The sequence below is a fragment of the Macaca thibetana genome, chromosome 9 (assembly GCF_024542745.1).
Source record: "Macaca thibetana thibetana isolate TM-01 chromosome 9, ASM2454274v1, whole genome shotgun sequence".
Classification (NCBI taxonomy): domain Eukaryota; kingdom Metazoa; phylum Chordata; class Mammalia; order Primates; family Cercopithecidae; genus Macaca; species Macaca thibetana.
The window spans coordinates 124,018,803-124,044,622 of NC_065586.1; the positions used below are offsets into that span (position 1 = coordinate 124,018,803).

At 46.2% G+C, this 25,820-nt stretch overlaps 2 protein-coding genes across 6 annotated transcripts in view; both read left to right on the forward strand.

The window, feature by feature from the left end:
- LOC126962584 (peptidyl-prolyl cis-trans isomerase A-like) overlaps positions 1 to 25,820 on the forward strand; it is an 890,552-nt gene that overhangs the window by 523,599 nt on the left and 341,133 nt on the right. The gene's annotated exons all lie outside the window — the stretch shown is intronic.
- The window catches only part of PTPRE (protein tyrosine phosphatase receptor type E), a 181,461-nt gene that overhangs the window by 52,828 nt on the left and 102,813 nt on the right, over positions 1 to 25,820 (forward strand). For all 4 annotated transcript variants that reach the window (XM_050803735.1, XM_050803736.1, XM_050803732.1 and 1 more), the window contains exon 2: positions 23,934 to 23,956. The gene's annotated coding sequence lies outside the window, so the exon portion shown is untranslated. The remainder of the gene's footprint in view (positions 1 to 23,933; positions 23,957 to 25,820) is intronic.

The following is a 25,820-nucleotide window of genomic DNA, read 5'->3' on the forward strand; positions in this document are numbered from 1 at the left end:
TCTTAACCTGTATAGTTTTTATTTTATTTTCTTGTCTCTTTGCAATAGCCATGACCTCCCATATGATATCAGAAAGGAGTGTCAAGAGAGGACATTCTTGCCTCGTTCCTGATCTTGGTGGGAAAATGTCTGGTTTCTTACCATTAACGTATGACATTAACTATAGGTTTTTAATAGCTGTCCTTTATCGACTTGAAGACATTTCCTTCTATTCCTTGTTTGTTGAGAGTTTTCATCATGAGTCAGCTTTGAATTTTGTCACATGCTTTTTTTTTTGCATCTGTTGATATAATCATGTGATTTTTCTTCTTTAGCCTGTTGATGTGATGGATTAATTAATTGATTTTCAAATTTGAATCAACCTTTTATACATGGGATAAATCCCACTTGGTTACGGTGAATAATTATTTTTATACATTTTGGATTTGATTTGCTAATATTTTGTTGAAGATTTTGCAGCTATGTTCATGAGAGATGTTGGTCAATAGTGTTGTTGTTTTTTTTCTTGGAATGCCTTTGGTTTTGGTATTAGGGTAATGTGGGCCTCATAAAATGAGTGTTCCCTGTGCTTCTATCTTTTGGAAGAGATCATAGAAATTGGTTTAATTTCTTTCTTAAATATTTGGCAGAATTCACCAGTGACCCATCTGTGCCTGGTCCTTTCTGTTTTAGAAGTTTATTAATTATTGATTTATTTTCTTCAATAGATATAATTCTATTCAAATTGCTTTTTTTTTTTTTTTTTCTGAGACGGAGTTTCACTCTTGTTGCCCAGGCTGGAGTGCAATGGCTATAGTGGCAGGATCTCAGCTCACTGCAACCTCCGTCTCCTGGGTTCAAGAGATTCTCCCACCTCAGCCTCCCAACTAGCTGGAATTATAGGCATGTGCCACTACACCCGGCTAATTTTGTATTTTTAGTAGAGATGGGGTTTCTCCATGTTGGTCAGGCTGGTCTTGAACTCCCAACCTCAGGTGATCCGCCCACCTCAGCCTCCCAAAGTGCTGGGATTACAGGCGTGAGCCACCGCGCCTGGCTGAAATTGCCTATTATTTTTTTAAAACAGAAATCCAGGTTAACGACAGGTTGGGGCTTGAGGGGAGTGGAGAAAAACTGCAAGAGTTTCCTAAAAGCTTACCCAGTTCATGCATTCACTCATTCATTCATTTGTACATTCATTCATTTGGTAATTCACTCAATAGCCACCGACTGAACCCGTTTACCAGAAATAAGTCCTGCCTCAAGATGATAGCATATGCCTTTCTTATGCCTTCCTGGGCATTTTCTTGAATTACTTATATTTTTTGTTTTTAATGTGTAAATACGTGTACCCAATAATTCAAACTCATTAATTTATGTTTGTAATAATTGTTGAAATAAGTTTGACAGAAGGTAACCTTTCTGAATTTGCAAAGAAAATGATTGCCAGGCAAATTTAAAGCAGAAGTCCATTGTGGGGAAGATCCTGTATCCAAAGCCACACACTTTTCAACCAGCTTTAAGCACTTTGTCCATAGTGTTGAGGGCACAACTATGGAGTCAGACCTTCCCCAGTATGATCCTGGGTGACTTAGGGTTGTCTCCTTGTCTCTTTAATTCTCCTTTCCTTGACTGTACAGTGCAAATAATAAGACCCACCTTGCAGGCTGTTTGTGAGGGTCCATGAGATGTTATGAAGCTTCTAGCACATAGAAGTGTGCTAGGCACCAGTAGAAGTGCTTAGCAGGGCACCAATGGGAACTCTTGCCTTTATTATTAATACATTCAAAGGGAGATTTACTGATACTCTCTGTAGTACTGTAGGAGATGTGATGATATCAAAGCTAATGCCTGTCCTCATGGAGAATGTAATTCTTTGGGGAAGCCAGGACAGTTGCAGATTATTACTGTGTAAGACGGGAAGTAATAAAAGACGAGGGAAAACAAGTGAATGGCAGACACAGGTCAGAAAGGAGACCGATCCCTCCGGCTTGGGCATGTTTGCTGGCATGCGGTGCCCCAGGGAGTTGAGATACTGTTGCTAAATGATCAGATGGTGTCATCTGGGGTGGCCACTGAAGGACGAGGCTGGCTGTGTGTGTGACAGCAGACCTGCTTCCCTACTGCCTGTGCTGTGCTTTCATACTGCAGACACCCAGCAAGCGAGCGTTGAGTTAGGTTCCAGAGAGAGTGAGTTCAAGAAAATGCATAGCAGCAGAAAAACCCCTCTATTGTTAATAGCAAAGATTTCTTATTTGTTCATTTGAAAGACCCTTTGTCAAATTCTTCTGGCCTTGAGCCCTTTGATCACTTCTGTGCACGTAAGTCTGGTGGATTCTTTCTTGCTCCTCAGCACTCAGCTCTGGCAGCCGTGCCTCCCCGGAGTCCAGTCTGACTGTTCCCTGCAGCTTTACCTGGTCCTCTGCGAGCCTGAGCACTTAGGTTGCTCCATCTTTCAACAGCCCCAGGAGTTGTTCTGAGTCATCTTGGAGCTCCTAGCTCAATAAATGTGTAAACTTGCCATGGCCCGGATCTTGCTCTGATTTGTGAGCATTTAGCCATTAATCCAAATATGTGAAGCTTTTTAAAAAATACAGAAACAAGTAGTTCCCACTCACCCTTCCTCTCTGCTGTTAGTGTGCATTCAGACGATGCCAAGGAATGGGCTTCTCCAGGCAAAGCCGGGGCTTTGCGAGGGGTCTTTCTCAGCCACACGTGTCCAGCATGTATGTGGCCTTCTCCTGGGGCATAGAAGTACTTATTTCAGCCGACACAAATGAAAACGATTAACATTCAGCAAAATATCCCAGCTGCAGTCTAATTATTTCCTATGGTTGTTGGTGACAGCGTCCCCTTTTTGGAGCGGGGTTGGCTGGAGGCAGGATGAGAACAGTGTGGGCTTGTTGGGGAGGTGTTGTAAGGCACCCAGCACGGAGAACTGAAAAGGCCTCTTTAGAAGCTTCTCTCTGGGGCAGGGTGGGGGTGGGAGAGGCTATGGTAAAGACCCACAGTGGCCTGGGCTCTTCTCTCCAGCAAGATGCAACAGGACAGGGGAGGAGGGCCCCCAGGAGGCCCCGGGGGTGGCCTGGAACTTGAGAATGAACTGATGCTGGCAGGCACAGCCTTCTTCACTTCTTCACCAGGGTGAGCCCCGCCTTAGACTGCTCGGTGACACCTGTGCATAAGCGCTCCACCCCCAGCGAGAGAAAGCGGGCCGCTGGGACTGGCTGTCCTTTACTGTGTGACTGTCTCCAGTGTCTTGTCTGTCCCTTCCTACCTGTCACTGCACTTGGTAGTCACATAGTTATTTGTACCTTGGCATATTTATTCCTGTCTCCCCCGCAAGACCGCAGGCAGCACTGAGAACCCAGGCTGTCTTGCTCATGCTCTGCCACCAGGACTAGCCAGGCTGGGCACCCCAGGGATGCCCGTGGAGTGAATGAATGAGTGAATGGATGAGTGAGTGAAAGAAGATATGAAATTGGTTCTACAGGATGCCCGGCCTGCTGTTACCACTCAGGAGATGCAGCTCCAGGATAGGAGAGAGACTCCATTTTTCTCTGGGTATTACTGGGCTGTTTTAATTTCATTGAACAATAGGAATTTATTACCTGTTTTCTTAAGCTCTAAATAACAAAGGGCAGCACAGTAAGTGTTCTGTTCTTCCTCTTTGCCAGGGCCCAGAGGTAGAGGGAGGAGCAGCCTGTGGTGATGGGTGCCCATGGAGGGTGAGGAAGAGGCTGCAGAGGTCCCTGCTGCCTGGACACGTGGCTGTAGGCCCTAATGGAGAGGCAGCCCCAGGTACCACTCCCTGAACCTGCGGGAAGGCTGGCACAGACAGCACATGAGTGCAGCACATGCCAGGCCACAGGGCTCCTTCCTTTTAACTCTCAAGGCCCCATGAGGCAGGCCAGGTGACTGAGGCCCAAAGGGCAAAGTCACTTGTTCTGGTGGCTCGGCTGCAGGACAGCGACTGTAGGGCCAGTGCTCCATGCACCCGCAGCTGCTCTGCTGGACACAGACCTCCCCGGGGAAGCAGAGACCACCCTGCATCTGAACGGGGAGGGGTTGATGGAGTGTGCCCTGGTGACACAGGCTCTGCAGGGTGGGATCAGGCCTCCCGCTCAGTTCTGCGTTGGCTCTTGCCCCACAGGGCCTCAGTGAAGCCAAGGGAGCTCAGGGGAGCAAGAGTCTAAGACAGAGGCCCTCAGTGGGGCCACTGTGCCCTCCCCAGTGCCCAGGACATCAGCAGCATCTGGAGATAGGTTAGATTGTTATGGCCAAGGAGGGGGCAGTGTCACTGGCGGTTAGTGGGCAGAGGCCAGGGATGCAGCGGAACAGCCTACAGTGCCAGGCAGTCCCCAGCCCCCGCAATGTCCAAGGTGCTGAGGCAGAGAAATCCTGGGCTTAGGTCACGCCCGGGTGCACAGGAAGGAGCTTGCATCCCAGGAACCAGGGGCTGGGAGAGAGGGGAGCTGCGTGGGGGGCTCCGGAGGTCCCAAGTTGGGGTGCCCTTGGATTCCTATGTGGAGGTGGAAACGTGGGTCTAAAAGCCTTGACTAGGGATCTCGGGCTGAGAAACACTGGCTGAGGCTGCAGGAAAGATGTGCCTCTGAGGTGTGGGCCTGTGGAAGTCAGACACTGCGGCAGCTTGGCCCCCCTGGGGCCTGTGGAAATGCAGGTAACCCGTGATATCCTAGGGTCCTGCTCCCACCCAAGAGAGGGCTGGGGTGAGTGGTCACAGCTGAGGGCCTGCAACTGTATGAACCTGTTCTCCACACCACACACAGACCAGCAGAAGCATCTGGAATGTTCCCGCAGCACCCCTGCATCTCACTAACTCCCATTCCTCCCTCCCCTCTCAGCCAAGTCCACTCCCTACAGGGCGCCTTCCCTGACTGCTGCTCTGGGTCAGGTTGCATCTTCTCAAAGAACTGTATGTGATTTACATCCTTTGTTAACGTGAACACGTGATTAACCGGCTTCTGGGTGGATGCATCCTGGTGTCTTCAGAGTCCAGCACATAGTAGAAGCCCAGAAAGTGGTTTTTAAATGATTATCCTTTGTCCTTGATAAATAACAGAGGCGTCTTTACAGGGTGTAGAGGCAGAGCCGAGTTGAGACATCGAAAGTGGGCAGGGAAAGCGTCTCCAATCCTGGAGTTGTGGGGAAGCACTGTAGGTGCCTGTTTCCTCTGAGCTCACCTGGGGTGGAGTGTGTGTGTGTGTGTGTGTGTGTGCGCGCGCGCCTGCGCACACACGTGCACACATGCACACATGTGTGGAAGCCACGGGGCTGGAGATAGTCTCTAGCAGTGTGAGACAACCAGCACACCATCCTGGTGCTGAGCGCAGCTCCGTGTCCCTGTCTGGGAAGCCCATGGCCCTCGGGGCAGAAGTTCTGCACAGAGAGTCCTCAGTGGGCCGAGGCAGTGGTCTTCAGTCCATTTGCAGTTACCTTGCCCCTCTGTGCCTGAGATAAAAAAGATGGTTTCTCCTTCATGGAGAAGGAGTTTGGTTTTATTAATACTTTCTTAAAGTGAGCCACAGGATTAGTGCTGGGCCCCAGGTTTTAAAATCTTCCATCTGATATTCAGTCTCTTTCCTGTTGTGACCACTCCTTGTAAAGGTGATTGCACTTGAAGCTGAACCCAGCGTAACTGCGGCCCGTCGCCCTCCCAGCTGGCAGGGTATCCTTTGCTTTCATTTTATTTATTGTTTGTTTGTTTGTTTGTTTATTTAATTAATTTATTTTTGAGACAGAGTCTTGCTCTGTTGCCCAGGCTGGAGTGCATTGGCACGATCTTGGCTCACTGCAACCTCTGCCTCCTGGGTTCCAGCAATTCTGCTTCAGCCTCCGGAATAGCTGGGATTACAGGCGCCCACCACCACACCCGGCTAATTTTTGTATTTTTAGTAGAGATGAGGTTTCACCATGTTGGCCAGGCTGGTCTCAAACTCCTGACCTCAGGTGATCTGCCCACCTTGGCCTCCCAAAGTGCTGGGATTATAGGCATGAGCCACTGCACCCAGCCGCCTTTGCTTTTATGAAATTTAAACTTCTAGGAATATATTTTCATAGATGATGTTTCTAGCTGTCTTTAAGAATTAATGAAGTTCTTAGTTCCATTTTTTTTAAGTCCTTGGCTAACTGTGGACAATTCTCAACTGTAAGGGAAAGATTTACGTCTTTATTAATAAGCCTCACTGTCTCTGAAACTCTTTTCATATTCAAAGGGCACTCGCATTACCTGGCAATTACTCTTTCTCAATGAGGCACAGGTTGGTGATATTTGGGAATATGACTTTGGGGAATACAAACTCCGTTTAAGTAATGATTTTGAAAAAAATCTCTCTGCACCAGTGAATGCCATGAACAGTTTCATTTTCAGTAAGTACTTGCAGCCAGTTGTCTAGTTGTCAGAAGGCGGCCTCATCAGCGGGCTCCTGGTGTCGGCGTTCTGCTGCTGGAAGGTCAGGGAGTTCCCTGGACCCCACGGAAGCAGCTGTCTCCATGAAGGACAGGGACCGTGCCGCCAGCCTTTCTTTTATTCTCCCACTGACATGGGATGAAGGCATTTCACTTTTAAGCATCTTTTTTCCCAACTTCTCAGAACCCTTTGAAGATCTTGCACTTGACTTCTAAAATTCAGTCCAATTCCTTAATAAGTATGTCACTATTACAAGTTGGCTTTTTAACTTCTTAAGACGCATCTTTAATTTGAACTTCCATAACCATATTTTTATAATTATCAAATGGCAGGAAATAGATGCTGACTCCCTTAATTTTATCATTCTAAATGTCACAAGAATGGCAAGGCTCTTTAAAAGACAAAAGAAGTTCTTCAATTAGGAATTCCCATGGTAACCAATATAGCTCGATCTTTTTTTTTTTTTTTCTTTCTGTGGCTATTTAAAGTATTTAAATTGATTTACATCCCTGTGGAAATGTGAAGAAAAAGCCTGGATCCCATACATCCATTCCACCTGGAGTTTGGGGGTTCTATTATAAGCCATGTTCTTCTTTTGATTCCTTCCCAGTATCTGCAGTGGAAGGTAAGGGTTTGCCCCTAAGCAGACGCCTTTTAAGTTTCCTTAACTTAGGAAGAAGTCATGATTTACCTTTGTATTCCTTTTGCAGTTGAAATTAAAACACAAATATATAAATTATCTCATTTTGTATTGCTCTTACACTTTATGTTGAACAGTAAATATAAATGTATTTTAGTAGCCAGACGTTAGAGGATAACACTGGCTTAATTTGTGCTGAGTGTGGAGCCCCTTCTGGGTGCAGTGAGGGTCTGAGCCTGTGAACCTCGTATCTGCCCAGCTCCTGCTGGACAGCATCAGAGATCTGCTGACTCAGGGTCCAGCCAGTCTCCACCTCTTCCTGGAGCAGGACACTGCACACCAAATTCACTGGTACTGCAGCCACAGCCCTGGACACCTGGATACGTGCATTTTCCCATCTTCTGCCACACTGGCCCTTTGCCTGAACTCCTCCTGGCCTTCAGTCTGAGGTCCCCTGGGGGCCACGAATGGCTCTGCAAAGTTGCAGGTCCCGATAGTGGGCTATGGGTGCTCCCAGCTGAGCACATTCATGACTCTCACACTCACTGTACAAGGAAATGAACATAGTATGCATGGATCCACCAGATCTTCACTAAGCCTCACAGCAACCCTAAGAAGAGGACAGCCATATTTATCCTCATTTCATCCGTGAGGAGGTAGAAGCTCAAAGAGGTCAGATGCTGCATCTGGGGTCAGTGTGGCTTTCTGCCTCTGGGACCCCCTACCCATGAGGCCAGTGTCCATCCCCCTCAGCAGGTGTGTGGAGCCCTCTGGACACAACATCTTACTAGGAATTGCATGACAGTTACTGATCATTTATCTTTTAAAATGGGTCAAGAAGCTGAAGGGAAGATGGGAAGTTTCTCAGATGTCACATATTGACAGATATTATAGCCAAAATACACACAGAGGGGAACATTTTGGAGAAGATTGTGGCCATGATAAAAATCAGCATTTATTGAGCTTGTGATATGTGGCAGACACCATAAAGTGTGCATCGTAGACATTACCACATACACCCCATGCAGCCAGAGGGTGACCAGCCACCTACTTAGCCAGGGACTGAGGGGTTTGCTGGGATGGGGGATTTTAGTGTTAAAACAGGGATGGTCCTGAGCAAAGCAAGGGGTCACCCCACCCACCACCCCAAGGTTAAGATGGACTTACCTTCATTTTGTAAATAGAAAACCCATGGCTCAGAAAGTTGAGGTAACTGCTCAGGCTGCTCTGATGGCAAGAGGTGCAACTGAGGCCTGGACCAATACCTGTCAGAACCCAAAGCCACATTTTTTGATCATGACACCTTTGTCACGGCCGTGAGAAGCAGTCCCTCCTGCGATGGAAGTCTCAAGGTCATCCATATGACCAACACCTTGAAAAGATTTAGGTGATAAAATTGAGATTCTTAATTCTTTTGAAAAAAAAAAGATTAAAAGATTAAAATCAGAAAATTATTTTCAAATAAAGTTTATGCCAAAAGATACAAAGACTTGCTCTGTAAGAGATAAAGTGTTTTGTGGCAAACAAACATTTCAAGGGCAAAGTCAGGCCGGCCATCCTGCTCTCTGCCATCCTGTAAGTCTCTCCATGCTCATGGTCATCTGTCGCCCAGTGTGAAGACTGCTAAAGGCAGATGACATGCTCAATGTTTCTCAGTTGACCATATTTTTTAATTGAGTTTTTAGACAAATTAAATTAATGAATTTGTTTGCTTATTCATGCAGAGTAAAAAGCAATACCCACTCTACTCCAAAATAGTAGCTCAAGCTATATTTTTGCAAATTGATATGGTTTGGCTGTGTCCCCACCCATATCTCATCTTGACTTGCAGCTCCCATAAGCCCCACGTGTCAAGGGAGGGACCCTATGGGAGGTAATTGAATCGTGGCAGCAGGTTTCTCCTGTGCTGCTCTCGTGATAGTGAGTAAATTCTCACAAGAGCTGATGGTTTTATAAAGGACAGTTCCCCTGCACACACTCTCTTGCCTGCTGCCATGTAAGATGTGCCTTTGCTCCTCCATCTTCCACCATGATTGTGAGGCCTTCCCAGCCATGTGGAACTGTGGGTCCATTAAACCTCTTTTTCTTTATAAATTACCCAGTCTTGGGTATTTCTTCATAGCAGTATGAAAATGGACTTACACACAAATTATATTAAAACGCAACATCCTTACAGAAAAGTCTGTACCAGTCATAAGCACACAGAGCTCTGAACTTCCAAGTAAGGCAGCACCCAGATCAAGGAATGTGACAGACCCATTCCCCCAACCCAATCCCCTTGTTGCTCTTCCAGTCCCTTCATGCCTCCCTTCCAGGGATAACCATTGTCCCCACTTCTGATACCATAGATTAGTTTCGCCTGCTTTTGAACTTTATATAAGCTGGATCATAGATTATATCGAAGTATTTTTATGTTTATTGAATATCTACTATGTGCAAGGTCTTGCATAGCTGTTCACTGAATGTACATGACTTGGTTTTGAATGCCTCCCAGGTTGCTCTATAGGGGTGTGTGTGTGTGTGTGTGTGTGTGTGTGTGTGTGTGTGTCCCTGGATATAGATCACAGAGTTGTCTTAGCAGTCAGTCCTCAAAAGGCAGGTTCACCTGGTGGCCAGCTCACATACTGTGTGTGTTCAGGAAGGCATTCCTGCCGTGTAAATGTCATTTAAATGTGGCATATCTATGAATTCAACAGGGTAATTTGGTTCCTATGTTGTTGGAAAGTTCTCTGAATGCTGAAGTCCTCTGCACTCCAGGCTTGAGTAAATAACTCAGGACAACGAAGAGAGGAAGTTGCTGTTAGGTTTGGTGGGGGGAGAGGAAGGTGACATTCACATGTCCTCTTGTACAAGGGCCACCGTGTGAAACCTGATGTCCAGTGAAGACACAGCCATCCAAATAGATCACTGCCTTCCAGCCCCAGGGTCTACACAACAAAAACACTTCCCCGTTGAGGCTATCTGGTGAATTCTGCCTCCAATGTCCTGGGAGCAGTCAGCCAGAGCCCAGGGCAGGGGGCCTCCCCAATCTCCACTCTGCAGATCATTCTTTCTGGGCAATTCATGCTCTTTCCCACACAGAAATGTTTGAGGCAGTTTGTGGAAGGAGCATTGTATCAGGGTGGTTCCTAAATCAGGTGGATTAAGGTATGGACGCTGTCTTCACCGCTTGCTTGTCAAATAACTGAACTCCTGACTTCTTCTTTGAACTCTGGGCTTCTAATCTGTGAAGTCAGTAGTGATAACTGGGTAGTCGTGAGCATTAAGTTTAAAAATATGTTGTGGCAGCACTTTGCATGAGCAGACTGTAGTATAAATGCCAGCTCCCTTTCCCTGGCGATAAGAAGTGATTGTGATTGTGCATTAAGTTCTGGTTTAAGCTTCCTGGCTGACAAGGCAAAATTGAAATACAATGGTTTATATTGTTCTAGTCTGATTCAAAGAATGTCCCTAGTTTTTCAGGAAATATAAACACTTTCCTGGTGTTACATTCTAAGACAACTTTATTTTGTAAGCCTAAATGATTCAGTCAGGGTTTCCAACAATGGTTTTCACCCCCAAAAGATGGAGAATTCCCCTTTCTATTTCCATAGCGTGTATCAATCCTTTAAAAAATACTAATCTGAGGCTATGATAGTGCAACACTAAATTCGGAAGGCGAACACCGTGGAGTTGGAATTGCATTCTGTTGCTCCATTTCTTTCACCTTCTCTTTTTAGTGGACATCCCATAATAAGAACATAAATGGAAAGGGCAAGCCTGGAGTGACAAAGGGAATCCTCCATTCACTCTGCACAATGCTGCTGCTGGGCTCAGGACGTGGAGAGGGCAGGGGCTGTGAAGACATCCTGGTGCCTTTGCAGGGTCACCGTGAGGATAAAGGGGATGGGCCAGCTGTGGTGGCTCAGGCCTGCAATCCCAGCACTTTGGGAGGCTGAGACAGGACTCTTAAGGCCAAGAGTCCCAGACTAGCCTGGCCAATATGGTGAAACCCTCTCTCTACTAAAAATACAAAAATTAGCTGGGCACGATGGTGCACACCTGTAATCCCAGCTACTTGAGAGGCTGAGGCACGGGAATTGCTTGAACTTGGGAGGCGGAGGTTGCAGTGAGCTGAGATCGGGCCATTGCACTTCACCCCGGCGACACAGCGATACTCTGCCTAAAAAGAAGAAAAGGCGGGGGGATGATGCAGACACGAGCTTTGTGTGTGTTCTTGTCATATCACATGTAAAGGAGACCGTCAGACTGGGAGTCTTTTCTGTTACAAAATTATACATCTGGAGAATCATGGCGAGCAGGAATTCTGTGTGAGATGCTGGCACGTGCCTCCTGCACTTCATGAAAGAGCCTGTTGGTTTGGGAGCATCCATGGCTTTGCTCTTCGGGCTGCTGGCCATGGGGACCCTGAGTCCCGAGCTCTTCAGAAACCCTGGTGCTGGGGAGGCGAAGTTGTCTCCTCTCTCCGTTTGCTCAGAAATTCCAGAATTTGGATTCTTTTGGTAACCTCGAGCTGAATGTTCAAAATGTTGAACGTTAGTTCTTTTTTCGTTTTTCATATAAGTACTTACACGCACGCATAAAAAAGAGCCAGTAACCAAGGGCTTTTCCCAGGCCAGCAGTGGCCTGGGAGTCCAGCCCACACTCCCAGACTCCAGCTGGGAGACACAAAAGGAAGGGAACTTGGGTGGGGACACCCCACGATGATGAGGTCCTTGGGAGCCTCCAGGGCCTCCAGGAGCTCAGCTGCCACCCAAGAGCACCCTAAATCTCAGAAGCTAGCCAATCCAATGGAAGGACGGTAAGGTCTTTTCAGTGTGAACACAGCTTTGAGGATGAAAGGGTTGTATTTGCAGAATTAGTTGGAATCAGAGCTCCAAGCCTAGAATGTCCTCCCACCCTCTACCCACCCCAGGACTGGATTCCTGTCCTGTGAGGCCAGCTGAGCTCTCCTCCCTCATTACCTGTCCCCAGGTACAGACCTTCCTGTCACACCATTGATAACTCATCTGTTGCATTTTTTCATGTATCCTGAAGCATCTACACAGTAGGCATTCAATAAATACCTGCTGAGCAGTGGATTACATAGTATAGCCACAGATGAAATGATGCCTACGAACCTCCTACAAAACTCCTGTTTTATTATTTCAAACTCTGAAAACTCACAGTTTGGACTATTCTTTTGTTAATCCTACAATGAGTTAAGCTGACTAATGGACACTCAAGTTTCCATCATGGCTGCGCTCACAAAAAAGATCACCTGGTATTTTCCCTTTGTTACTATGGAAGATCTCAGGTGGATCATATTCCTATTCATGTCATAGGAATCGTTTACTGGAGAAGGGTCATTTCATTTCCATTATGTTTTGAATGATTAGTCGTTTCAAAAATAAACCATCCCTCCAGGTTAAATTTATCTGGGACTCATGGTTGGATAAGCTTCTATGTCATTAAAATTAATTGATGTAGCAAAATCAACTGCAATCATTATCCTGTCCCATATCGGTGGCAGAACCAGGAAGGTGCTCACCATCTACACATGGCGGCAGAGGTCTCTGTGTCCTTTGTCCTATGCAGAGACCCTGCCTGTAAGTCTCACTGAACTGAAAGTTAGGTCAGGAGTCTCCACGTGACCTGACTGAGAGCTTCATGTTGTCAAGAGTCCGTACAAGGCTAATGTGACGCTCACACTGGGGCTGGTACATTTGAACAAACGGTTCACTTCAAACATTCACATCCCAAAAAAGGACCCCAGTGGGCATAGGGAGTCCAGCCCAAGACGAAGTATCAGGGAACTGTTGGGAACACGAAGCTTACAGTAAGAGACCTGGGGTAGGGTGGGGATTGGCACCCCCGTGGAGGGCATCTCCATGTTCTCGATGCTTCTGCTTCCTCCTCTGGAAGGCAGGGAGGACCCTTCTCAGCTCTCCGCACTGTGTGGAGGAGTTGGTGAGATGAAGCCTGCCCAGTGTTTTCACTCGGTGAGAGCCCTGTGCATGGTGCCCCGGCCTTGCTGTCCTCGCAGGTACTAGCGCATTCCAGTTCCTTTAGAGAATGAGCACTGGGGTAAGGAGGGTCAGATGTGTGCCCATCCTGGCCTGCAGTGAGCGCTTGTCCCTCACAAGGCAGTTCCGGGGGAAGGTCTCCAGCATGCGCAATTTGCAGTTTAGCGTAAACGGAATGAGGTTTATTAGAATCTTGGCAGCTCTAGAAGGAGACTCTCAACTCTCCATTGGCTACAGAGCCCGGCCAGCCATGTGGGTGGCTCACTCAGGCCGGTCAGAGGTTCCTGCTGGGATGGCCAGGGGCGCCGGGAGAGCTTTCCTTTCAGACCTCAGACTTCCTGGCAGATTCAGCTGCAGCATTGAACTTCAGGAAGTTTTCCTAAATTCAACTTTCAGAGCTTTTACCTTTTCAGAGACCCAGCCTAGTTTACAGAAGCCCAGCAGAAACTTTTTTTCAATTTGCGTGTGACTTTTAGATGAGTTTGGGGCTGTGTGGGAAGATGGTATTTCAGCATCCTAGGCAGGGGCACATCCTATAAACTGTGTGCTTTGAAGCCGTGGTGCTGCCTGATCATGAGGGTAACACGGGGGAGGAGGAATCCTCGTCAGTGTCCTGTCTGTGGTCTGCTGGGCAGTGACCACTTCCCCTGACCGCTGCCTGGGGACTGCTCCTCCACACACAGCTTATCTCCCAGGAAGCGATACCTGGCCCAGGCACCAAGGGCCCAGGGTTTTCCTAATGTTGAGGACATTGTTGCCCAATGGCACAGAACGTGGGATTTGGAGTCAGATCTGGCTGGATTTGATTTCTGGCTCAACCTCTTGTTGACCACGTGACTTCATGCATGTTACTATGTTACTTCAGGGTGGCCGTGAGGATCAGACAGGATCCTGTATGTACAGTGTCTAGCACTGTGCTCCAAGGACCATTTGTCCCCATAAATGTGATTATTAGGTAGCAAGGTGGTGCTATTCTGACCATTGGGCATGTGACCCCACCCACGGCCAACCCCAGGGTGCGAACAGCAGCCTTTCTGTCCTTACCTGGGCCTTACCCTCCACTGTTTCCAAGCTCGTCCACCCAACGCTCTCTCACTGGATCATTACCATGATGCTGTGGATCATCAGTAAGTATCAGTGACCTCATGTGTAGTGGCCGTTGAATCACAGAGAGGTAGAAGGGCTGCCCAAGGTCACCAGTGGGCAGGGATCTGGCTGGAGAGCACATGCTGCTGCTTCTCCCTCCCTCGGACTATGGATTATAGGAGAGACCAGCAGCCATGCAGGTGGCAGGTGGGTGGCCTGGGGTTCTGCAGGTATGAGCAGACACACATCAGCCCCCTCTACCACCGGCCTCTAATGTCCCCACATCACACAGAGGCCTGGGACCGTCTGGCTGTGCGGTGCAGCGTCTTGAGCACATACACTTTGGGATGATTCCTTGAGTTGTAAAGAAATAAAATAATTTTCCTTGAGAATGACGGATACACTGCTTAGCAGTGGAAGAGGAGAGCTGACCTTTATAGGTAGACAAAACAAAATGCCTGTCAAACATTACACTTTTGTTGCAGTATATTGTTCCAGAATGGAGCGCTGCATATTTTTGTTATAATGCTGTTTTTGTTTCTAAATGAATACTGCAGTGTTCTTTTATGTGGAGGAGGGATTCATTACTGGTTCACAGAACTTTTTCAGTGGTGGGGAAAAATAGGTGCTTGTCCTCAGCAATGCGTATCAAGCCTAGACACATTTCTGTTAGGAGCACAGTGATTTGTGAATTCCCTGACAGCTTACCTTTTATTATGAGCTCTATTTTAAATGGAGACGTGTAGCTTTTCCTCTTTGAGATGATATAACAGATACCCAGAATCTTCTCTGTTATCTCTGGTTTGTTTTAAAGCTCGCCTCTTTTTTGTGCATTTTACAGGGATTCTTATTTATGAACTAGTTTAAATGGTTCCGGTCAGGCAGTTATTGTGGGGTGGAGGATCATTAAACCAAGAATATTTGCAAATGTTTCAGCAAAGTGGCTAGTTGATTGGCAGATTTTTCATTCATCAGCTTTCCTAATTTTCAGAATCTTCCTAAGGAATATCTAACAAACATCTCTGGTCTGAGTACCATATTACTGAAAAAAAAATTGATCTGTTTTCAGGATCGGTCTCCCCTTTTCTCATGCTAATATATTTTCTTAGTCTTGGTAATGTCCTATGCGTGCCTGTGAAGGATGCACCACTTCCTGATAGCTCTGCTGTCAATGGTAACACTTCACCCAGGCCCCCAAGCCAAGCCCACAGTCACCCTTAGCTTCCTTCCCTTTCCCCACTTCTCACATGCCTCCAAAGCTTGTGAGCTCTGCCTCCTCTATCATTAAATAGCTGCCCCCACCCCTGGCCGCCCACCACTGCCCTTGAGAACACCTTTTCATCCTGCACCTGGACCACAGGTGTGGCCTCATTAGTCAGGAATCTGCAGTCCACACCAAGCCTGGTCCTGTCCCTTCTTCTTCTCTGCAGCCATCACAGTGACCTTCTCTGCAGAGAGCAGAATGGGAACGCCCAGGCTTGCAGACTTCTGCAGCCCCCTTGTGGCTTCAGCCCAAAGCCAAAGGTCTCTGCAGCATTCCGGGATCTGCCCACCTCACATCCCAGGCTAACAGTAGTGATTTATTGGTCCAGGCCTTATACTGAGTTCGGTTTCGGGTCCTTACCTCCTTTACTAACCCAGCAGGTAAATATTATTATCTCCATTTCGCAGATGAAGAAACTTAGGCTCTTACCTCCTTTACTAACCCAGACCACGGTGAAAAATATTACAAAAAATTAGCCGGGCGCGGTTGTGGGCTCCATTTCGCAGATGAAGAAACTTAGGCTCAGTGAGCCGAGATCGCGCCACTGCACTCCAGCCTGGGCTGGGCGACAGAGCGAGACTCCGTCTCAAAAAAAAAAAAAAAAAAAAAAAAAAAAAAAAAAAAAAAAAAAAAAAACCATTAAGTGACTTGTTCCAAGGTCAAAGCCAGGCTCCAACTTATTTGCCGTTTCTAGAATGTTCCATACACTCTCTGGCTTCCTTGCTTTTGTTCATGTGTTCTTCCTGGGAATTTTCTTCTTGAGAAAGATGCCCTAACTTTGGCCAAACACAGGTAAATGTTCTGCTTCTGTCTTTCATGGCTGCTGGGCTTGCCACGACCTAGCACTGCTCACCCCTGCATTTCAATAATCTGTTTATAAGCCTGTCCTCCGGACTTCTTTTAGGGTAAGGAGTTTGGGGTTCTGTCCTTGTATGTTTTTAATCTCTAAATCCTAAGCAATTGGCACAGAACTAGCACCTAGTAGATGCTCACTAATGTTAAATGGCCGGTTTAGCATATTGATGTACTCATTCAACTAGTATTTTACGAGTTTCTGGTACACGCACAGAACTTTTCATATACTGAAGATGTTCAAGTCAGAGATAACAGGGTTTCTATTCAGAAACCAGCAAATTAGCCATGGATGCTCTGTCTTTGGGGGTGGGTCTGCACCTGCCTTCATCATCTGTAAAGTGTGGAACATACCTGTCCACCTCATAGCGCAGCTGAAATGGCAGCAAACATCCTTAATGTTAATCCAGAGTCCTACTGTACTGTGTTGTTTTGGAGATGCTGTGAAGACACAGAAAGATGGAAGGGGCGGGCAGGGAACAGCTGGGCACCAGGAGGGATACAACCAGGGTGGCCCAGAGGGCTCTGAAAAGACGTCGAGGAGCGAGTAGCACTTGACCTACTGGATCACGTGGCATCTAGTGGGTTTGGGTGAGACAGGCTTTGTGGGGCAGGGAGCAGCATGCGGGAAGCAGGGGGACTGTGCCGTGTTGGAGCCTGTGAGACACGGTTGTGTGAGTGAGCGGCCTCTGGAAGGTGGATCACCGTGGTGTCTGCCTGACTTGATGCTCTTCCTGGGAGCTTCCAAACCTGTTAAGCAATCCAGAGGGCTGTTTACCAACACACGCTACTCTTCTCATCCATGCCAATCTCATCAGCAAACGTGCTATTTCCCTTATTTGTGAACAATTATTATCATTATTTCATCATAAAATGATCTTTCTGAATAATTATTTAATGCCAGAGCTCATCCATTGTGCCTTAGTGAGCATTGCTTTGCCCTGGCCTCTGGCCACAGGTTACCGTGGACAGCCGAGTGTCAAGATCATCACCAACTAGGCCCTTCACACATGTGCTTAGCCTCATCGCAGACCTGGGGTCACCTGGTGAAAGTCAGGTGTGTTTCCAATCGGCACTCTGAAAAAGAAAACCTGCAAACACTGATTTAACATGTCTGAGTATTAGAGATCATTTTCTCTGGGGCTCACTGAACAGGCATTAGCTCAAGAAAAACATCTTTGGCGTGCTCAGTTACCATGAGCGTCAGGCGCCCAGCAAGCCTGTCCTGAGTACATTTCAGAGTCTGAGCCCAATTGGAGGAGCGAGGGAGGTAGAGGGGAGTAAAACAGGCCTCGTTGTCGAGGACTGCTCCTCCGGAGTCCCACTGCACTGCCCAGTGTGGGGAGTCCTTGTGGCAAGCTACCCTATGTCTCTGAGCCTCAGTTTCCCCTCTGCCAAGTGGGTCTAATAACAAACTCCCCATGTGAGTATTGAGAGGATGCAGTGATCCCTGTTGGGTGCTTAGCGGGGAGTCTGGCATGAAGTTCCTGTCCTTACAGTGACTGTTTCTTCTGCAAGGGTCTTCTCTTGGTGGCTGTTAACACCATCCATCCCTGTCCTCAAACACTAGAGCCCCTGCCAAGAAGCTACTCACTGGGCAAAGATTTTTTTAAAAAAACACGACCGTGACTGTCACTATCTGAGAAGTGTCCATGCCCAGCGCCAAGAGGTGGACAAATCCCTAGCTCTCCCGTCTGGGGCTTGGAGGGCACCCCTACACCTCGGAAGGGAGCCCGGAATCAAATTGCCATGTTTCCAAATTTGATGCTGATAATAATGGCATAGACAGACGAGGCAGTATGGAAACCAGCAGACACTTGTACTTGCAAAGAAGGATTTGTCTGGCTTTCTAATTTGCATGTTTCCTAATCCAAAGAGGGTGCCTCAACCGTGGAGTAATTAGAGAGTATGTGCCTTGGTCGGGGGAGGAGGGAGCTTGAGAGGCAGGCAGAGATGCACGTGGATCTGTGCTGAGCAGCTGCCCATGAATAATTTCTAAAAGTTGCCAAATATTTAGAAGTCCTGCTCGTCTGTCATAGACTGGCAAAAAGGATGGTTGAGAAAAATGGATCTTTTTTTTCCCCAGCCTTAGCAACATTGTTTTAAAGATTTCATCTCCTTTTCAAGGTGGTTTGAGGCTGTGGGGTAGGCAGGATCAGATTCTACTAAACTTCTTCATTTCAGGGAGGGCTTCCTCCCCCGAGTTCAGTAGCTCCTTCTGTCCTGTCTTTCATGCATTAGAAAATATAGACATTAACAGCTTTACTGTTGCCTGGAAGGTAAACAAGGAAGCTGTGAGTATGACGTCAGTGCGAATCTGAAGCCTAGATGATTCAGAAACGTTTTGCATTCTTCCATCATTTGAATTACCCACTGGAAGCAGAATGTAGTTGTCTGCTAGAATGCAGAGACAGCCACAGGGCCCGTGGCTGCAGTTCCGTCCATTCCCACTGCACTTCATTTAAGTGATGAGGTCTCTGTTATTATTTTATTTGGAGTAATGATCCTGCTCTTTTACCAGTCCATCTAAAGTAATGGTCGTGGTGCTTGAGTGTTACTGTGATTGAGGGTGAATGACAGTTCTTGCTACCCCAGTGTTCTAATTGATCAGGACAATTCAGTGTCTTTGGGGAAAAACTGGAGTCCAAGAGAAGGCAGCCAGGATTGAGGAACTTGGCTCCGGGGGCTGGTCATTCACAGTAAGACTGCTTCAAGGTCAATATCACTGGCATTTAACGGCATGAAGTGGAGTTTTATTCTTGTATCCTTTCTTTATAAAATTGTAATACATCATGAAAAGTTCACATTTTAGATATACACGTAGAAACGTGTAGGTAAACATGTTAAAATAAAATGTAAATGCACTTCCAAAAAATTCTTGCAGGTTGCTACTCATTTAAAAGAGTAGCTTGGAGATACACATGCTACGCAAGCCACTTCAGCAACCTACATTCTGCCCACTTGAATGCTTATGGCGCTTTAGGCCAAGGGTGTGTATAAAAGGCATTTTCCTTTTGTCTGAGTTTGGAAAGATTGGCCAGTTCTGTTCATTTCAGAAGTAATTTGAATGTTTCCCTTAAATGGAATAGTTCCAAGGGACTGATTCTAAACTCTGTAGTTTTGTTTTCTTCTTTGCAAGGTTAGGATGCACAATAACGTCGCTCGGTCTTTCCATATCTTGTGAGTAATCGGGACCCAACCCAGCAGCCCGGCCGCTTCCTGTGGGCGCCCTCACCGGCCTGACCTTGCCTGCCCCTGCCCCCCTTCCTAAGGGCGGATTTCCCCTGTTCCAATGTTGTCACACTGCCTTTTTCCCAGGGCCTTGTCGGGCTTCCTCCCTGCCTCTGTTCCGTGGAAGCAGAGTGGCTGCAGCTGTGAGCTCCAGGGACTCACCAGCCAAAGCTCCAATTCTGTGACCAGGCTGGTCCAGGCCTCTGTGGGCCAGGCTACTTCCAAAGACCCACTTCTCCCACAGTAAATATATGGCCATCCCAGGGCTTTCCTTTCTGGAGCAGAGAACTTAATGAAGCACTCTCTAGGACTGGAAAGGATTTTGAGGAATAATCCAGTATCATTATTGCCATCTGCAGAATGCCTTTCCTACACCATTCCTACACTAAAGGAATTATAGCTTCACTGGGAGGAAGGAGATATAGCAAACAAACAAACAAACAAACAAAACAAGCAGACAAGACTGGGTATAGTGGCTCATGCCTCTAATGCCAGCACTTTGGGAGGTCAAGGTGGCCAGGTCATTTGAGCCCAGGAGTTCGAGACCAGTCTGGGCAACATCAGGAGACCTTGTCTCTACAAAAACTACAAAATTAGTGGGACATGGTGGTGCACGCCTGTAGTCCCAGCTACTCGGGGGGTGGCTGAGGCAGAAAGACTGCTTGAGCCCAGGAGGTCAAGGCTACAGTGAGATATGATCGTGCCACTGCACTCCAGCCTGGACTATAGAGTGGGACCCTCTCTCAATTTAAGAAAAAAAAATAAAATAAAACAAGCAGACAAATGTACATTGCAATGTAGGATGGCTTCCCCTGGGAGGCCTAGCCAGGAGTGGGCTCAGCAGCCCCAGGCAGGCATCGCCGCTGCCCTGTCTCCTCACTCTGTGATGCTGGTCCAGAGCCTCACCAAGCCTCAGTGTCCTCATCTTTAAAGTGGTTCTCGCCAACCGGGCTTGGTGACTCATGCCTGTAATCCCAGCACTTTGGGAGGCCGAGGAGGGTAGATCACTTGAGGTCAGGAGTTGGAAACCAGTCTGGCCAACATGCCCAAACTCCATCTCTAGTAAATATACAAAAATTAGCCAGGTGTGGTGGTGGGTGCCTGTAATCCCAGCTACTCAGGAGTCTGAGGCAGGAGAATCACTTGAACCCAGGAGGCAGAGGCTGCAGTGAGCCAAGATCCCGCTGCTGCACTCCAGCCTGGGTGATGGAGCAAGACGCCGTCTCAAAAAATAAATGAACAAATAAAAATTTAAAAACAGTAAAGTGGGTTTTGCCTTACCTACTAGGATAGTTGTTAGATGTGGGAGAAACCCCACAAGCAGCGCCCAAGGCACTCCACAGCCCAATAAATCTAAACTCATCTCTCCTTCCCCTTACCCGTTCAAGAGAACAACAGGAAGCTTTCCAGTGAGTGGAAGGACATTGTGTCAGCTTTTCACCGACCCCACTTCGCGAATCTGTCTGCTCGAACCAACCTCCCCAACCCCCAGCTTTTAAATGTTCCTCTTTCACAGTTTCAAACCTGTAGCTCAATACTACAGTAGCCATCGGCGTCACAGTATTGGCCTAATGGAAGTCTTCACTTGGTAAAGGTTTACTTTAGAGAATATTATGATTGGTCTTTGCTCTAATTCTTTAAGAAACTGATAGTTGTGGTTTCATACTATCATGTGTGAGCCACAAACCAATAAAATACATGATCTATTTGTAGAACAAAAATTAGCGGAATGTTGTAGTGCACACCTGTAGTCCCAGCTACTTCGGAGGCTGAGGCAAGAGGACCGCTTGAGCCCAGGAGGTCGAGACTGTAGTGAGCCATGATTGCACCACTGCACAATAAGGCAAGAGTTCAGTGTATTCTTGCCTTAGTTTTTAAAGTTAGCTCCAAGTTTAATTTCAAATTATGATTTGTGTTTGATTGGGGTTGTCAATCGTGCAACCATTGACAAAGTGCCAACAGGTACTACCAAAATTGGTCTTTTCCCTTGTGATTTTAGTCTGGTTTTACTCAAGCCTGCTGCTGCTATCTGCAGCCCCACTCCAGAAACTTCTGCATAGCATTGGGTTTTATTTTACATTAAAAGGAATCAGCATTGCATTGGAAGATTGATCATTTCTATCAATCCTCTTGAGATATTGGAGGTATAACTTCCATTCCTGGCTTCTTTCCTCACTTGGCTCCAGTCAAACACCACGAGTCACTCTTTTTAGCATCTTTTCTGGTTCATTTCGGAGAGTGGAAAGGATGTACTCTTGTAATAAGTTATTCCTACAAAAGAGCAGTTCCTCTATCTGCAGTGATCCTCAAGTAATCATTTATTGCCCAAAAACCGATTCCCTCTCAATCCCCTGCCATCGTGCTGTATGTTATACTGGGTTCCACTGCACCCTGGAAACCCTCTGTGCTTTAATATGTTATTCAACAGACTTTCCCCAGTTGTTTTATATAGCTGCCCCAGTAGACACTTTGGTATTATATAGACTGTCTTATACATTTCATTTATAATTGTTGTTAGTATATATAAATCTTTTTTATTTTGTATTAGTACTTTGCACCTTGTGACCTTAACTTATATATTGCCTCTAGTGGCTCTAGTGGCTATTTTTGAATCCTTTGGTATTTTCTCTGTAGACTATTATGTCATCTGAGAATAAAGTTTTATTTTTTTTCTTTTCAGTGCTTATGTCTTTTAATTCTTTTTCCTAACTTGTTGCATTGGCTGTGATTTCCAGGATAATGTTAAATAGGAGTGGGACAAATCCTTGCTTTCTTCCCAGTACTGGGGAGAGGTAGTAAGTCTTTTCCATTAAGAAGAATTTGAGCTGTAGATTTGCCCAAATAGACTTAAAATTCCTTAGTAACCAGAAGTATTTTTTCTGCTTCTTGGGCTTCAAACATACCTCATGGGTCAGCTTTTAAATGTATAATAATATGCATTTAAATATTTTTTTAAAATATACCAATTTATAACAACTTTTAATTGTATGCTGTAGAGTCTTTATTTGATTTGATTTAAAATGTCTAGTTTTATCAGGACTAAGATAGCAAGCAGTCTCTTTTAGTGGAAAACATCATGCACTGAATTCACTGTTTAAAAACAGTGACAATCAAAACGTGCTTCCACCCTTCACCAGTGCAGACATACACTGATGACTGAGCAAGGACTCTTTCACAGGTAGATAGCAGCCTAATCAATAATCCCAGTGTGAGGCTGCCATGCTGACCACTCAGAACAGAACAAGCAAGCTAAGTTCATCCACTGAGGAATGAGTCAAGAAAATCTGGTATATCCATGCAATGGAATATTATTCAGCCATTAAAAGGAATGAAGTACTGATACTTGCTACAACAGGGATAAGTCTCAAAAACGTAATGCTATTATAAGTAAAAGAACCCAGTCACAGAAGGCCACATATAGTGTGAGTCCATTTATATGAAATATTCAGAACAAGCCAATCCATAAAGACAGAAAGAAGATTGGTGTTGCCAGGGGCTGGGGAGAGGATGGAGCTTGGGAGCTAGTGAGCTAATACTGGGTGTGGGGTTTCTTTTTGAATGATGAAAATGTTCTAATATTAGATTATATTGATGGTTTCAAGTTGGGTGAATATACAAAAAACCATTGAACTGTACACTTTAAACAAGTGAACTTTAAGGTGTGAAAATTATATCTCGATAAAACTGTTTTTTTTTTAAATAACATGAGAGCTAAATTAATGGGAGGCTGGGCATGGAGGCTCATGCCTGTAATCCCAGCACTCGGAGCCCGAGGTGAACAGATCACTTGAGGCCAGGAGTTCGAGCAGCCTGGCCAACATGGTGAAACCCCTTCTCTACTAAAAATATAAAAATTAGCCGGGTGTGGTGGCACATACCTGTAGTCCTGGCTACTCAGGAGGCTGAGGCAGGAGAATCGCTTGAACTGGGAGGTGAAGGCTGCAGTGAGCCAAGATCGCCCCATTGCACTCCAGCCTGGGTGACACAGCAAGACTCCGTCTCAAAAAGAAAAATTAATTAATTAATAGGAATGGTCAGGCTAGATAATGATTAAGCTAGAAAGCTGGGGAAAGGGAGATGCCCCAGACTAGGTTGTAAAAGGCTCTTTTGAGGGGAGGATGGGCTAAAGGAACTACTTGAAGGGGAGGGAACCCTGTAGGCCACAGCAGAGGCAGCTGACTGATAGAGCATCTTGGGGGCTACACCATGCCATCAATTGACCATTAGAGGTTATATTAAAGTTTGGGGTAGGACATAGTTAAAAGCTGATAATTGCAGCCAAAAGAAGTATCAACTAGATAAAGAGATCTCCAGGAGACCCTGAACAATGAAGCAAAAATGGGATAGTCGACTAGTGCTGTGCAGAAGGAAATGGTTAGAATTAGCAGCCAACTCCTGTTAACCAGAAAACTAACTGTTTTTTTTTTCTTCTTCTTTCTTTTTCAGACTATAGCCTTCACGTTCCCTTGGTGAGTACAAAACTTTTTAAAAATTATGTCTGTTGTACAGATAACTAGCTTAAGATAATATGTGGGATTTAATTATTAGAAGAGCATTGTCTTCTTGAGAAAGAAGGCCATATGGTCAGCGTGTTATATTTGAATTTTATGCCTTACCTTGCTTGAACAGGCTCATATCACACCTTTTTGTTACATCATTTGTGTGTGTGTGTGTGTGTGTGCGTGTGTGTGTGAAATTTGGCTCAGCTGCTCGATCTGCTGAAATGTATTGTTGAGGACACAGTTTCTACATCCTTTCCTTTCACTGACTTGTCGTTGCTTTTAGAAGGGTCTAGCTTTATCTCAATGGCACACATCCGACCACTGTTCAGGAGCGTGGGGGCACATAATTGCATTGATGGTAACTGCTTCTCAAATTGGTCTGCTCTAGAGAAAACTGCTGAAAAGGAGCTTCTCCGGATTGCACGCTCAGTAAAAGCAGTATCAGGGTGTCGCATAATGTTATGCCTTTTGGGTCCAGGCAATGGCAAAATTCCATGGCCTTAATGTCCTTAGAAAAAGAAAACTTTAAACAACGGAGCCCTTTTGCAGTCTACTTAATCAATTTAATGCTGTTAAGTTTCCTAAACAAATCGAAGGACGAAAATCTAAGAGCTTTCGCAGTGTCTGCAGTGTGCGGGCGAGTGGCGCGTGGACTTTTGGGTGTGTCTACTTTCAGCGGGCACCATGATGCCAGCCACCGGGAAGCTGTATTTCCTAAATGTATTGCCTTGTTTGAAAGGCACTGACTCCATTCTGGAATCATTTTCAGGTCAATGGATCAATTATTGTGCCCTGGTTGGCCCTCTTTTTTAGGCAGGGTGCCCTTTGTGGCACTGTTCCATCTGGGCATCAATGCTTGTGGTCATTCTTGGTGTGATCAAATGCATTTTGACTGTACAGATTGTTTCTTTCTTTCTTGGTAAGGAATGTTAAATAAAAGTAATGATTGATTAAGCTAGAGAAGAGGGATGCCTTCATTTGCCACCTACTAAGTTAATTTTGTTGTCCATGTTCTCCATTGCATCGTTATGAGACGTTGTTGATTCTGAATGGGGAACTCTTCTTGGGTAAATGTCAGCGGTGGGATCAAAGAGAAGGATCGTTACTGGAGTCATATTTACAGGATGGAGGATTAACTATATGAAATCTGCAATCCCTTATTGCCTCAGAATCCTATACAAGGGATGTTGGCTGGTCGATACTGGTTCGAATGCTTATTAAACGTGGCTTTTCTTAAAAGCATTGGAGCTGCGTGCTTTATCGAATCCAAGAGCGCCTACCATGCTAGAATGAAATATTTGAGTGTCAGACCCCACAGCTACAGCTCCTTTTAAAATATAGGGCTCAGATTATGATTTGTTACAAGTGTGTGACCTTTGCACCCCTTGTCTCTCCACTCAGTATTGGCCCCTCCGCACCCCATTTTGCCTTCTGCCACTTCCAAAATTTCTTATTTTTCCCAGCAAGTTGACCTGCTCCCCATCAATGAGTCAGCAGCTCCCGCAGCTGAGTGATCCTGTGACAGGTGCTTCCAGGGCTCCTCCACCTCCTGGCATTGTCTCAAACCCGGCAAGAGATTCAGAAGTGGGTGCCCTGCCCAAGGGTCACTGACTGTGTGTCCAGGAGCTGACTTCCTTTCCTCCCTGCATCCACCATGGGTAGTTGGCAGCCAGAGCAGCTTCAGGGGGCACCTCCCTTTTCCTGGTCTCATCCTTCCTTTGCCTCCATTTCTTTCTTTCTTTTCTTTTTTTTTTTTTTTTTTTTTTTTTTTTTTTTGAGACAGAGTTTCACTCTTGTTACCCAGGCTGGAGTGCGATGGCATGATCTCGGC